Source organism: Pygoscelis adeliae, unplaced genomic scaffold (assembly GCF_000699105.1).
Source record: "Pygoscelis adeliae isolate BGI_AS28 unplaced genomic scaffold, ASM69910v1 Scaffold63, whole genome shotgun sequence".
Lineage (NCBI taxonomy): Eukaryota > Metazoa > Chordata > Aves > Sphenisciformes > Spheniscidae > Pygoscelis > Pygoscelis adeliae.
This window is the reverse complement of record NW_008824414.1, coordinates 2506675-2519880: the sequence shown is the minus strand read 5'-3', so window position 1 is coordinate 2519880 and position 13206 is coordinate 2506675. Positions and strand designations below refer to the sequence as shown.

The 13206-nt window shown below is 39.6% G+C and overlaps 1 protein-coding gene across 2 annotated transcripts in view; it reads right to left on the bottom strand.

Annotated features, from left to right (window-relative positions):
* Window positions 1–13206, bottom strand: part of AGAP1 (ArfGAP with GTPase domain, ankyrin repeat and PH domain 1) — a 267477-nt gene that overhangs the window by 96768 nt on the left and 157503 nt on the right. The window lies entirely within an intron of this gene.

The window sequence follows — 13206 nt, the reverse complement described above, 5'->3', positions numbered from 1 at the left end:
GAATCCAACATAGGAATCAAGGAGGTGAAGAAAATGAGGGACAATAATAAGCAGGTATGAGTGCCCCAGGCCAGGGTAAAAGGCCTGGGGGTGCAAAAAGCATGAGGAAAAGAGGCAACATATAAGGTATGGGAATAGCACAGCACAAAGGCTGAGATACAAAAATCCAAGAGCAGAGCTTCATCTTTGGCCCATGGTTCCTATTCTCTCTCATACACACACAACCCTCTCTCCTGTGTAACCATCTGCAGCGGAAACAAGGATATTCTGACCTCTTCTATCTTCATGTCTTTTGATTTATTTCATATTTTTGTCAAATCACCTATTTACAAAAACTTGAAACAAACTCAACAGGTGACGCTATTCTCCACAGACCAAAGTCGAGCTTGATCTGGTTTACATTTTTCTTGCATCTTCTTGTTAAAATTTTCCAACAGGCTTTCAAAGTGAAATTAGACTTTTTTGTCAAGCCCAGCTCCCCAATGCGGCCTTATTCTCAAGTGGTTGGAGATTGATTAATTTGGATTTTTGGTTTGTCGAAGTGACAAGAAGTCAGACGTTACAAAAGCGGGACCAGTGAATGGGATCAATTAAAGAGGAGAAGCAGCAACACAATTAATAGCACCAGGTTCAAGGGGAAAAAGAAAGCGCTGATGACGAAAACAACAGCAACAGCTCTGACTGCAGCAGGAAGCTTTGCTGCGACCCAAGGAAGACTGAATCCAAAGAGGACATTTCAGAACTTTTACTATGCCATTAGTGTTGAAATGAAATAAGGCAAAGATGTCGGTAGCTGGTGGACTGAATAATAAAAAAATAGCTGGACACTTTCATCTTCTACACATGTGTTTTAAATAGAGGCGAAAAAAGCAATCCTTTTATTTAAACAGAGGAAGCAATAGACTGAAACCATCTGTAGTTGTATTTCAGACCCATTTCCCCGAGCTGAGATTTTTCTGGCTGTGAAATCCAATGCTCTACAGCTTCCCTTTACAGCTATTACCATAAACGTTCTATCAAGTTCTTTATATTCCTTCTCTGCCTCAAACTGAAGTTAAAGGGATGCTGCAATTGCACAATGACTGCAGAAGGCTGGAGTCAGGCACGGATATACAGGACTGCCATTAAAATCCTGTCAAAACTGCAGCTTGGCAGAAGTCTGCGGATGATAATAAACACTTGTGAGTGGGGGAGAAGGGGTGGCACAAGATTACAGCCTACAGGAAAAAAAACAGGCAAATATTTTTAAAGTACACAGAACTCATACCTTCAGTAGGAATTAGGCACATCCGGTCATCGTTTAGCTGAATTCAGCTTGGACAGTCAAGCTATCGAGGGCTTAAATTAACCTGCTGCACTGAACGAAATTAAAAGGAAGCTCTGAGCAGAACTGGGGGATGGAGATGAAAGAGCCTCAGGAGTATTCTCTTTCCACAGCGTCTACCATTTTTCCAGCCTTGTGCCTAGAGCCTGTAAATCACAGAGCTATCCTGTCATGTACAGAAAGCCCCACTGAATGCCCAAGTTACTGCCTCCTTCCCTCTAATAGCAATTTCAATTAAATAAGAAAAACAAAGCTTCCTTCTTGACAAAAAAAGATCTCCCTGCTTTTGGAGGGTCTGGCTTTTGATATGTGGTAGCACGCCTCAAGCAAAGCAGACTGGAAGGCATGTTTGGCGTGACAGGACCGTTTCCACTCGGCAGCCTAATAAGCCACTTTGTGACAAGGGAGGGACATCATCCACAGACTTGCGAGAGAAAGTCAGTTTCATGACAGTAAGGCATAGATATTGGAAGGACTGGCTTCAATAATTTCGGAGATAGTAAGACCCTTGTTACAATCTCCATTATCTAAAGGAAAGACAAAGTTACCTCTAGCTCATTTCCTACTAACATGCAATGTCTGCCCATCGTATAGGAAGCACGAAAGCAAAAATGCAATATGATGTTTAAAAAAAAAAAAACCACAGAAGTACATTGCTCACTACCTTTTCCCTCCTAAGGAGCAACATATTACAGTACTAGCAAAACACCATCCTGCTCCCTAGAAATCGAAGTATCGCTAGGAAGAAAAGAAGCAACCGTATCCTGTTAACTCCCTTTCAAAGCCATCTTATGAAGTGAGCTCCTTGGTTCACAGAAGGAATTTACCATCTGACACAAGGAGAGGAAACACCTATTCCTAAGCGACCGTCCTGTGTTGCCAATATGGTGAGACAAGCAAAGACTAACTGTATTTTAGAGGACCAGCAAGCCTCAGAACATGATCCGGGAAGGAGATGCCAATCTCTCCTCCGCACATCTTGCCTAAAGCAGGTTTAGGTCAGGGACAGAGATATTATGAACTACTCCCTGAGTTAACACGGTTTGCTGAACTTATCTTATCCCCCATTACACAGATGCATCTTTGCATTTGCTTCCTTTGTACTGTATGTTGAATATGCCCTGTGGAAAGATCAAGCGTGACAAGTTGTTTGAATACGTAAGGACAACAAACCAGAAAGAGATGCAAATCTTAGATGTTGCAGGATGCCACCACATCCCAAGGCAAACTAACTTCATGGCTCCCGCTGAACAGATCTACAGTCTAGATGTATAAGGGATGTCTCTAATTCTTCTGGCATAACGTTTTCACTGGGCAGCATCAGATCTGTTGAGATGTGATTTTTACATGGTGTCACCCTGAATTGCTACACACTGGGTATATGATGCTATGGGCATTGCTTCTCCTGGCCATCAACTGTATACAAAATGGAGAGGTGAGGAATACTACAAAAGGCAGCTAGTTATGGGGATTAGTTTCAGGTAACTAGTTCTTAGCCACCCCAAGATGGAGAAAGAAGATGGATAGTCCTTTTGAAGACAAACTGTACGGCTGTGGGATGGTTTCAGGGCAGTATCTCCTGGTTCAATTCCAGGTCATGTGATGGTTAGTCTATCTCCCACTTTTGAAGCCAGGTAGATAATCAGACACCTCAAGAATAGTTACCAACTGTGGCACACTGGACCTAGCGAACCCCTCAAGACCATCCCAAGTAATGGTGATTTGTGGAAAAATTAACACTTGGAGCACCACTGAAAGAATACATCTTGGATGAACAAGCTATGCCATGATCAAGTACATACAACACTGTGTGACAAATACTATTTTATATCCTTGGTCAAAATGATATGCATAATAAATTCACCTTAATTACACAAAGAAGGTCAGAGCTCCGCCCTGATCTAACAATCAGCATTGTCTTCTAATTGCAAAAACCCCTCATTTAACAATATTTTGCTTTGAAATAGAGCCTTGAGGTCTCAAGGCACTTGGAAAATAATGAACCTGTGCCTTACTGAATTCATTTCCTACTAAAATATTTACTTTGTATTTCAAGAGAGGCAAAATAAAACATAAAGGAAGAACTGACTCTCTTCAAAGAAATGCTCAGAGCCAGAAACACGTCTCTCGTCTCTACTCTTGTACTTTAACCTTCAGTCTGTATAACCTGTGGATAACTTCAAGCATCAAACCCACTCACTGGTAATTGAGAAGAGGTTAGGAAACTTTCCACTGTCAGTCCACAAGACTTCAGTGACAAGGCCTAGTATCAGTGTTTTGGAAAAAAATCAAGATACTTTCACTATTAACATTTTCCAATTAAAGCTGAATAACTGCTGTATAGCAAATAGGCAGTTAATTGCATCATGCTAGGTAGGAAAAGTCTAAGGCTTTCCTGGTTACATATGCCATGAGCACCAGCGTCAGAAAGGAAAAGAAATAATGGAAGCAACACCAAGGATACTCTTAATCAAAGGCAAAAATCAAACATTTTCCTATTGCAGAAACCTATAGCTGAAAAGTAAACGTTGTAACATAAAGCTATGTCTTTGCTACCTTTTATAGGTGCCAGATGACATAACTGTCATTGACAAGTTTTTTTTTTAATTTTTAAATTTAATCAAGCACTCCTTCTAGTTCTTATCAGCTCTTCTGAGGGTTTAGATAACCAAAGTCAGGGCCCTTCTTTTGCTCTTACAAAATTCATGCATCAGAAAAGCCACTCGCCCAGAGTGACTTGTAAACTGGATACTCCTCATCGACCTGGACTGTGGGTGGCACACACAGTTGCTGAATTAAGGGATGATATCAACTGTAACAAATGAAGGGCCCAGAGACTTGAAAGGAGATGCTCTTCCATCTGCAGGAAGGCCAGGTCTCTGTGCTTCAGCTGTCCCCCAACAATCAGCAGGTTGTGAAGGAGTTGTGTATCGGATTTAACACAGAGGCTTCTTTCACTCCTTGAACTGTATATGCTGTGAAGAAGCTTTGAAGTGTTGGATTCCATAGGTAACGTATACACAACATCCCTGCACCCCACACTCTGTGATCTGGACTGGAAAGAAACCAATCCTGCAAACAGACATGCTTGATGAGACAACCGTTCTCATGTTAACTGGAAGAGAAACTTCATTAACCCGGAGAAGAAATAAAAGCATCGTGTGTGTTTCTTGCACACACTTCGTCCAGATCCTGGCAAAACAAAGCAGCGTGCTTCTGGACATACATTAAACAAGAAATCTAATTACTACAAGCATCTATCTGAACTACCAAAGTATGGACATAAAAAGAAGAAATTCTGAAATCAGAATTACTCCAACGGTAGCTATACAGTAACATTTTACTTTCTCAACTTTATGTTTAAAACTTTACTAAACTTTATCTAAATTTAAAATTTATGTTATTATTATATAAACTTAGATGAAGAGATTAAGAAAAAGAAAAGTGTACTGATCTGGGAAGTTTACCAATTTCCCTGCTTAAGTCTTACTTATAAGGTCCTTAAATAGGGAATGCACTGGGCTTATGAAATTTTTAAGCCGTAGTATTTGAATTAGAAGAGTTTATAGAGTGTCATGCTTCGCTCTTGCAGTATTATGTCTTTTCTGTATGTTTACTTGAGAATGTCTCTCTCAATTTGTATTGTTCTCTGTAAACATGATTTTATTTTTCAAAGTTCATAAACTTCTGTAGGATATTGTGTGAATCTGGTTCATGTACTTATCTCCTTGCAATAATAATTGCCAAGATACATCACTCCTGAATACATACAGGCATCCTCACATCAAATGCAGCTCTTCAGGTTTTAATAGCTAGTGCCAGAAGATTCGTCCTTCTGCTGCTGCTGAATGTAGTCGGTGAGTTGCTGTCTCAGCCACTATTTAAACATTTTAAGACCACAGGTCACATCTATTCCTGAGATACCGGGAAAAACAATCACAGCTGATCCTCTATCTCAAACTATCTGGTGACTGACCTGCCAAGAAACATCACAGGAAAACTCATTCCAAACTGCAAACATTTAAGATTAAAGCAATCTTAAACTACAAACATACAAAAAAAAAAAGCCTTTGAAAGATTAAACTACCTTTTTATACAAATGAGATTACAGGACGGCCTCCCTGATGAAGAATTCACTTTGTACAGGGGCGCAATCACCTTCAATATTAACCCTTCCATTCTGACAGATACTGATACAGAAACAGAGAACAGAATGTGTTTTACAGACCTCTAAGTGCTGTATCTGTCAAACATCAAGCACCTGAGCTACAGAGAACCAGCTTGCAGCTGAAGTTAGACAAGGAGACAGCTGTGGAGATATATATTTTTTAAAACACCACCTGAAGTTAAAAGTGCCCCGTTTCTAGTGGTATCAGTGCCAAGAATCCACTTTCTTTACTTGGTAAGTACTGACTTTTGGTGGTGGTTAGATACCACGAGTGGTGTACTGCAACACACTAACCCTGCGCCTGAAAGGTCAGGAATGGGGAGTGCCTCCCAGACACGAGCTTGAAGACCTGATAAAGGGAACATTCACTGTTCTCTTTATGAGAACCTGTTCTCACTATCCTTCAGGCTAAAGTTTATGCTCCGTAATAAAAATTAAGTGCTTTGGTTTGAGGTTTTTTTCTTTTTTTCTTTTCTCGTGAGTGGGGACAAACAGAGAAGGTGTGACAACCAGACCTAACTATAGGCAGAAAAAGCACTGATTTATTGAACATTGCTAGACAATCAAGTCAGATTAATCAACATCAATAACCGGGGGGGGGGAATTTCCCCCTATTATAAGGAACATGCCATATGCTTTCCTATTTCAGTTTAAATTTTAAGTGAAACTAAATGCAAAATATGCATTTAAGCATCCATAAGTAAATGTCGAGAAAAAACAAAGCTTTATAGTTCCACTCAAAAAGTTAATTTAGTCACATAAACAATTTACTGACAGACATTTGGCAATTCAGGCTGTGAACAAGATTAAGATGAGCATGAGGTTGCCAATGTCAAATTATCTGAAGATGAAAACTCACATTTCTTGCCATTTTGGAACCAAGCGCAGGACTTAATTGCTGAATGCAACAGTTCTTTATATTTTAATTGGGGGGAGGGAGGGGACACAAAGAAGAGGACCTTAAACAAGAGAAGCAGACGGGTTTCTGGAGAACTGCAGAATAGTAAAAATCCGTATAATATAGCTCAGGATCTAAACAGCAGCACTACGTAAATACTGAGGTACTTAATTCGAAACCCAGCAAAGTTGTGCAGAAATGCCCACGTACCCAAAGTCCTCCTCAAACCAACATCATGACACAGCTCAGTTTAAGCCTCAAGGGTTTATTGGTGCCATCTCCCCCCTCCACCATGGATACGGAAAGAGAAGAACCACTTTCATATCTTTCATTCTTTGAACTCATCATAAAGCAATGTGTTCCTTGACGGATGAGAAGTCCAGAGAGACCAAATGGCAATGGCTCATCTACAGTTTGGCATTTATTGAGCTGCAACCCACAGCCTGGATGCCCTGGTGAAAGGCATACTGAAAGCCGTAAGCAAGCCAGCAGCATTTGAACCCATACTGCACAGAGGTAGCAGATTGCAGAGGTTTTTGCCCCGATTACTTTTTTTTTAGCATGGCATGTTGGGTAGAATTTCAGGAACACCTCACATACAGATGTTCTTCATCTGTATGACAGGACAGGCTTTTCCCATAATTTTGGCAACAAACACATACCCAGAGAACACAACGTAAGCCCTCATACTTTGTGAAACTGGTACGAACCTCCCAAGAAAGGCAACCTCAAATGTTCTCATTCAATTGAGATTCTTATGGTCTACAAAATGGAATGGGTAAGCATTGGGTCCTACTGCTTCTGGATGCCAACACATTCCTACAAGAACCACAGGCAGAAAGCATCATTTAATTTAACGCTCTGAAACCCTTTTCAGAGAACTTCTCCTTATACCAACACCATTTTGGAGAAGAAAGCTCAGTGAAAAGACAAATGGGACATCTGCCCACACTTCAGAAACTCCACATTTCCTCTCTCCATCTGCCTTCAAGGTCAGGTAGGGCACAGGCAACATGATGCTTTTCTGACTAACGCTCAAGTTGTCAGACAATAATCAGATTTCCTTGCTGACCTCCTCTTTCTAGCTGAGCACTGAAATGATATGGCTTCCTCCTCCTTTAAAAAGTTCTAGAAATCAGTATAAAACACCACCACTTCTAGGGTCTTATTTAAATATCAGACTGTCTTTGGTATCCTCTTCTTCATCATGCTGCAGTGGAAAAATGATGAATGACAACTATGAGAATAATATAGCAGAACATCTAGCTGCAAATGTCTTGTCTCTACCTCACATACTTCATGGTGAGGCTCCAGAAGGAGATACACAACGCTCACAGACAATGAAATTTCCACAGGTGAAAACTGCTGAAATTACAGCCTAAATGAGGTAGTGCTGACAGATTGCTTGGGCAATTTGGCAAATTTCATTACTGGTGAAAATACGATAAGGATATTCCTGTCCTCTTTCTCAAGAAAGAGGAGCGGCAACTCATAATTTGCTTTGAAACCAAGGATGAATTTCGAGACCAATTTATTATTATAAGGAACTTACTTGTCACCCCACGCACAGCAATCGCTCTGCCCTGCATGCCTTACATTATTTTGAGGAACCACAGGTTGCAAAACTGCATATCCCCCTGTATAAATTAAAATCAATCTGAATTGAAGTCCTGCAGGGTAGTTCTTGCCATGCATTATTAGCCACAAGGAAGGTGCTACAGCAATTCTGAGAAAATATCAGTTTCCTATTCCCTTTCTTGACTGAGTAAAGGCATAGACACTACACTGGTGGGAGTCCAGCTACCTAGCACATTGTGGCATAGGATTTTTTAATATTTGTGGTCGACTGGGCTACTTCAGGTAGGAGCTTCTCAAAAATGTCAACTACATTTTAATACTAGAAGTTTTTGAGTATGCAACCTCATGCTGAAAGGGGATCATTTTCCAGAAATTGCTAAAAAGTAGTACTTTATAACCCAAGTTTCCTCAAGGTATGTTAGGCTGTTTAGAAAGCAAAGGCTGTTGTTAGCAGAGTTTACCCTGACAAAGGTTCCTTCTGGAAGTACTTGCCAGAAGCAATTTGTCTGTTGATCACAAAAGGCTGTGAAAAGTACATGAATATTCACTTTTCCTTCCTATTCTTAAAGACAATGTAAACTAATTGCACATATACTGTCTTATACACGGCAAATTTTACAATATTAAATATTACCAACTGCAGGAAACCCCAGAGTAGCCCTAGAGCAGCTAGAAAAAAGGAGAAAATTACTGTATAGTTGCTTTTCAGTAATTATTTCCTGGAAAAAAAGCTCTTCCAACCTAAACCATCTATATACACTTAACACAAGTAATTCTGAAATTCTATAAATCTATTTGAAATGATGTAATTTATTTTAGTCAAGAACTTGCCTATTGAATTCCAACAACTCTAAACAATGTTTTCTGGTTCACTTTTTAAATGAAATTGTTATGACTGTCAGAAGAAAGTTGAACCAACCAGCTGACTGTATAGCACAAGACTCCATCATTTAATCATTCCAAGAGCTTAAAATTAGAAAACTAAGGCAAGTTGTAAGGTCTGCGTTAATATAAACATTCCAATGACCTCTCATACCCCATGGCACAGCGAGAACTCAATTTTACATTAATAAACCCTAACACCAAACTGTTAGAAACTCAAAAGACACCAGGTATTACAACTTACATAAATTACAGCTGAGATCAAATGGCCCGTACAAGCAATTGTACAGTGATAAAGCCTAAGTGGATGATATTTAAACAGATATTTGATTTACTGCAGAATTTTATATCATGCTAGAATTCAAATGACAATTTACAAGTCCAGAGGAAAGAAATCCCTGTCCCATGCAAACTCCTGTTTGCAGCACTGTTTCAGAAGTGCTTAATATTGTAACTTTAAGAAAGAAATTCCTCCCTGATATTCTCAGGACATAGTCTTAGAAGCCAAACTATAAAACCTGACATTTAAAAAGAGAATGAACAAGCTTCTACTTCATCCCCAGGTAGGAAATAACATCCTCAGTATTCTGTGAGTTAAGTCTCATGAACATAATTTTTGCAATCTAATACAGCTGGCTGTGGTTTCTTCTATCAAAAAAGCAGCTCTGATGCTAAGTTTGAGGATCTGTCTCTCCAGTTCTTTAAAGATGTACAAACTGCAAAGATTGCAGGGTGGCACCATCTCTCATTAATGGCAGCAACACCACTAGTTAATATTAATCTCTCTTCCATAGGAAAAAACTGCATTTTGTACTCAAGTTTGAGATGCCTCACAACAGTACTCCCGGACAGCTTTTCCTCGATTCCTCAAAACAGTCCTGCTTTTCTAGCTAAGAAAATTTGCAGAAGAAAAAGAATATAAGGAGTAAAGTAAAAGCTGAATTTGCAGAGGAGGAACTGTGCAGATGTACATTCTTGAACCAAACTTTAACACCTGAACAGGTTACGGATGGCTCCCCTGAGACCAGACAACCCTCTTATTCCCCAGCAGTGAGCAACTACAGATAATTCCAGGTGAAAAAAATGATCCATCAAGGAAAAGATTTATCAAAGAAAAAGAATTGCAGGCTTCCAATGCGATCCAGGAAAACCTCTCGGCCAATAGTTGCAGCAGCAGTAATTGTTCTAAATCTATCAATAAAGCTAAGCTGCTCCTTCATTGACTGCAAACACCAATTTCTTTCACGGAGGATTGTAAGTTGATGTTCATGGTTTCTCTACCACCATTAGGGTGATAAACAGTTTAAACTACATCAGGATCTGACATGTAGATCAATTCTGGGTCCATAAAGAATCTACACAAGAGGTTCCCGGACAGGGATTTACTGCCCCCAGTTTTTATTCTCTCTTGCTGCTAAAATTACTTTTGTCAAGTACTTACAAGAGTAAGAAAAAAAAAAGTAAAAAGAATTAATTTTTCATGTGCTGCTGGAACAGTCTTCTCAGATTTCTGAGTTTTTAAGGCAAATATGCTACTGCATTTAAAATTATGCTAAACAGCAGGTGGTATTTAGCTAAATAGTGAGCCAGTTGCACGATTCGCTCACTATCAAGCAGACAGCTATTTGAAACACTGAACTAAGCTGTCTAGATTTTCTCTGAGGGCAGTCACAGGCTTCATGTTACCAGTGCCAAATTATATTAGACATTTAATTTTAAACCTCAGGTACTTAAATGTAAAACCTTACAACAGTAATAGTCATAAAGCAGTGGGGCATTCCATTTCAGAGAATGGATTTTTCTATTTTTCCCCTTTAATTTAACCAGCACCTCCTGTTTTGTGGCTCTGCCCACTACAAAGTAATTTATCTAATTAGGAGATGTTCACAGCTGCTTGAAAAGACAGAAGCCCCAGGAAACCAAAGGTCTGGTTTGGAAGACTTTGAAAAGTTCTCCGGATCCACACAAAGTATTAATTTAATGTGAAAAAAAGGTGCAGAGAAAAATTGAATCCCAATATGTTATTTTGTCTACAATAAAACCATGTGACAATAAGCAGGCATATTCTCCAGTACATTGGCATTTGAATTCCAAAAGATGCTTAGCTTCTCGCCATACCTGCTGCTTTCACAGTATTATCTTTTTATGACTAAAATTCAAAAATCTTTTAATGGAGAAAAAAACCCCTGAAATTAAAAAGGGTTTTTCATGCGTCAACTTGCCAACATAAAGGACACATCTATGAGCTTACTGAAAGATGATACACTGATAGTAATGAATTATTCGTGAGGTTTTGTAGCAGTTTTATCACAATACTTCTGTTTCTGCTGACCTTAGATGCCTAAAACTCACCGTTAGTCCAATTTTTCCCACATATTTTTACAAAGCAACTTTTCATAGGTTTGTGGTTTTGGGGTTGTTTTTTTTGTTTGTTTGTTTGGGTTTTTTTTAGATTAGAACCTCTGCAAGAAATTATTCAAGTCAGGCTTATTCAGAAGTACCCACCAGTCATCTGCATTTTTTGAATAAATATTTCATAGATAATTCTAGCTGTCGTCTCTTTTGATCCAGAAGTAATCACATATGAATGTCAAGTCAGAAAAAGGTACTGCACATACTTGGAGTACAGAGCTCGTGTAGGAGAAAAGGTTCCCTGCATCGGGACTTTAAAACTAGCTGAAGTGCAGCATCAGGAGCAAAAGACAAGTCCAGCAAATATCTCAAAAACAGAAACAGCATTACAAAGTAAAGGGGAAGGGAAGAGGCAGGAGTTTAGGTTTTATTTCTACTTTTCAACATATTAATTACATGCCACTTTTAGGAACTCATTGAATTCTGCATTTTGAAGATTTTCCCCTACTGCAGCCTCAGTTGTCACGTCTGGCACTAAGGAGCAAGGGGACGGTATCTGCTCAGCTGTCTGTAGGTATGTCAAGGACCAGAGACTACATCTTGGTTTTCACTTCCTTCTAGTGCAAACATACAATATTCCTCAACTTTTCTTTGAAGAGCTACAGTATAAAAGAAGGGTGCAAAAAGCCAAAGCTTTGGTATAACCTTTTAAAAGGGAAATAGAATTAGGGTGGATTAAAACGACAAAGCAGCTCGGGAAAAGGGAGAGGAATATATGGTCTTAACTGTGAAACCAGTTCAGTCTAAACGAATCCATGTAGGGGAATGCTGATTGCCCTAAAAGACTAAGCAGTTTCCAAAGGAGTGGGTGAGTTGGGTGGACACAGAAGAGAACAGCGCTGAAGCATTTTATCATGCTGCGTAGCAGTACCTCTGGCTGTCACTGAGGCTGAAATGAAGGATGCTTGCTTTAGAAAATTCTTGGTTAACGTCTGTACCATTTTGATGCAAATACCATGCTCCTGAAGATGCTGCCCACAAGTTTAGTGCTACAGAAGTGTACATGCTTCAGCAACTACGAACTTGAGAGCTAATGCCACTCAGAGCCAAGATGACCATGACTTTAAACCCTCCGTTCTCATAAGGTGGCACTGAAAAGCTGTCCAAAGCTGCTTAAAAACCCAGAGACAGTATCAGGGCTATACTCAGATTCAAACCTTATACAGACGCATATGTATATATATATACACACACATGTATACACATACATACGGGACATGTGAAATAGTTTTCATACTCCTATAATTCTCACTATTTTAGGGATAGCCATCAGAAACAGCTTTCCTCCCCCCTTCTGTCCTATTCACATTTCTCCCCGTTAGCCATATTCTCAATTTCTTCTCAGTTCATTCTTCTCTTTAACACACATCTCCTTTTCCCCTCTGCTCCATGATCTTTCCACAGTTTCTCCAACTGCCTATTAAACCCCATGCTCCTGGACATGTGTGCTTCACCAGTATGTACCATCTCTGCAGCACACCACCACAGAAACACCCGAGTCCCAGCCCACCCGCCACGGCTGCTCCAAGGATGCTCTGATTTGTGTAGGCAGCAGGTCAGCTATAGGTGAACAGCATTATATCTCTGTCCTTCCCAGGCACTCCATCGAGGCCAGATGCACCATTTTGTTACCAAATATCATGTATACCCTTTAAAAACAACAACCCGTCTCACTGTTGCAATCTAATCATTGCAAAACACCATCTGGAATAGTGTTTGCTCCTTTTAATACTGTTAAACACTCCACAGAGAAAACACTACAACTATGCCACTATTGTGCATACATTAAAGCAAGAGCACAGCCCAGAAAGGACATGCTGATGAAAAGGTCTGGAGGATAATTTACTGCTAATACCTACCACACAGAGTAAGGAAATAAGAATATCAAGTCAACAACCTACATTACATACCTGAAATTAAAATTAAGCAGTATTATAATTACAT